The 2197-nt window shown below is 42.8% G+C and overlaps 1 protein-coding gene across 4 annotated transcripts in view; it reads left to right on the forward strand.

Annotated features, from left to right (window-relative positions):
- The window catches only part of wif1 (wnt inhibitory factor 1), a 20441-nt gene extending 19985 nt beyond the window's left edge, over positions 1-456 (forward strand). For all 4 annotated transcript variants that reach the window (XM_079531176.1, XM_079531177.1, XM_079531178.1 and 1 more), the window contains one exon: positions 1-456. This exon is cut by the window's left edge. The gene's annotated coding sequence lies outside the window, so the exon portion shown is untranslated.
- The last annotated feature ends 1741 nt before the right edge of the window (positions 457-2197 follow it).

The following is a 2197-nucleotide window of genomic DNA, read 5'->3' on the forward strand; positions in this document are numbered from 1 at the left end:
ATGTCCTCCTAAACCAATGGGTGGGCAGCTGTAACGATGGGCGTCGGCCACTAGGCCTATACATCCACACGTTGCATATTGCTGTCGTCGCAAAAATAGCCGATCTACAAGCTCACAACTATTTTTGAGCTTGTAGATCGCGTATTTTTTGCTATTATTCGAATTGAAATCCTGATTTGTTTTTTTTGCTATTTGAATTGAAATCCTGAAGGTAACATTTGTATTTAATTAAAGTTAACTTTATGAAATAAATACGAATACATTTGGACAAAAATGATAACATTTTAATATGAGACCAACTATGTCATGTGAAGACCAACCGTTTTTTTTGTTTTTTGTTTCTTTTGCAATTTTTTTTTGCAGATGTACAACACATGTAGATCAGCTATTTCTGAATATCCAACATGGATGGATGAAATGAGGACCCCCGGGGGTCCCCAGAGGACCCAGGAGCCCCCCGAGGACCCCCGGGGGTCCCCAGAGGACCCAGGAGCCCCCCGAGGGCCCCCGGGGGTCCCCAGAGGACCCAGGAGCCCCCCGAGGACCCCCGGGGGTCCCCGGACCACACTTTGAGAACCACTGATTCTTTACCATGTCCACTGTTGGTATCTAGACAGACATGATGATGTCACTGGTAGCCAGATGATGATGTCACTGGTAGACAGATGATGATGTCACTGGTAGACAGATGTCTGTACTGTATTCGTCTGAAATAAATAAATAGATAGATAAATAAATGTGAAAATAAATGAAATGATTATTATTATTTTATCAACCTTTTTTAGGAGTAGATCATATATAATTTAACCCTTTCAGACCTGTCGCTCCATTAATGTCTGTCTTCTGAAAAACATATATTTCTAGAAACTTGTAAAATATATTTTCTATTCGGTCACGGACCCCCATCTAAAAGATATGTTGTTCCAGGGACCCCCATCTAAAAGATATGTTGTTCCAGGGACCCCCATCTATAGATATGTTGTTCTAGGGACCCCCATCTATAGATATGTTGTTCTAGGGACCCCCATCTATAGATATGTTGTTCTAGGGACCCCCATCTATAGATATGTTGTTCTAGGGACCCCCATCTATAGATATGTTGTTCTAGGGACCCCCATCTAAAAGTTATGTTGTTCTAGGGACCCCCATCTATAGATATGTTGTTCTAGGGACCCCCATCTATAGATATGTTGTTCCAGGGACCCCCATCTATAGATATGTTGTTCTAGGGACCCCCATCTATAGATATGTTGTTCTAGGGACCCCCATCTATAGATATGTTGTTCTAGGGACCCCCATCTAAAAGTTATGTTGTTCTAGGGACCCCCATCTATAGATATGTTGTTCTAGGGACCCCCATCTATAGATATGTTGTTCTAGGGACCCCCATCTATAGATATGTTGTTCCAGGGACCCCCATCTATAGATATGTTGTTCTAGGGACCCCCATCTATAGATATGTTGTTCTAGGGACCCCCATCTAAAATATATGTTGTTCCAGGGACCCCCATCTATAGATATGTTGTTCTAGGGACCCCCATCTAAAAGATATGTTGTTCCAGGGACCCCCATCTATAGATATGTTGTTCTAGGGACCCCCATCTAAAAGATATGTTGTTCCAGGGACCCCCATCTAAAAGATATGTTGTTCTAGGGACCCCCATCTAAAAGATATGTTGTTCCAGGGACCCCCATCTAAAAGATATGTTGTTCCAGGGACCCCCATCTAAAAGATATGTTGTTCTAGGGACCCCCATCTGATATGTTGTTCCAGGGACCCCCATCTATAGATATGTTGTTCTAGGGACCCCCATCTGATGTGTTGTTCCAGGGACCCCCATCTATAGATATGTTGTTCTAGGGACCCCCATCTATAGATATGTTGTTCTAGGGACCCCCATCTATAGATATGTTGTTCTAGGGACCCCCATCTATAGATATGTTGTTCCAGGGACCCCCATCTATAGATATGTTGTTCCAGGGACCCCCATCTATAGATATGTTGTTCTAGGGACCCCCATCTATAGATATGTTGTTCTAGGGACCCCCATCTATAGATATGTTGTTCTAGGGACCCCCATCTATAGATATGTTGTTCTAGGGACCCCCATCTATAGATATGTTGTTCTAGGGACCCCCATCTATAGATATGTTGTTCTAGGGACCCCCATCTATAGATATGTTGTTACACATTTAC

This window comes from Electrona antarctica (assembly GCF_951216825.1).
Source record: "Electrona antarctica genome assembly, contig: scaffold_58, whole genome shotgun sequence".
Taxonomy (NCBI): domain Eukaryota; kingdom Metazoa; phylum Chordata; class Actinopteri; order Myctophiformes; family Myctophidae; genus Electrona; species Electrona antarctica.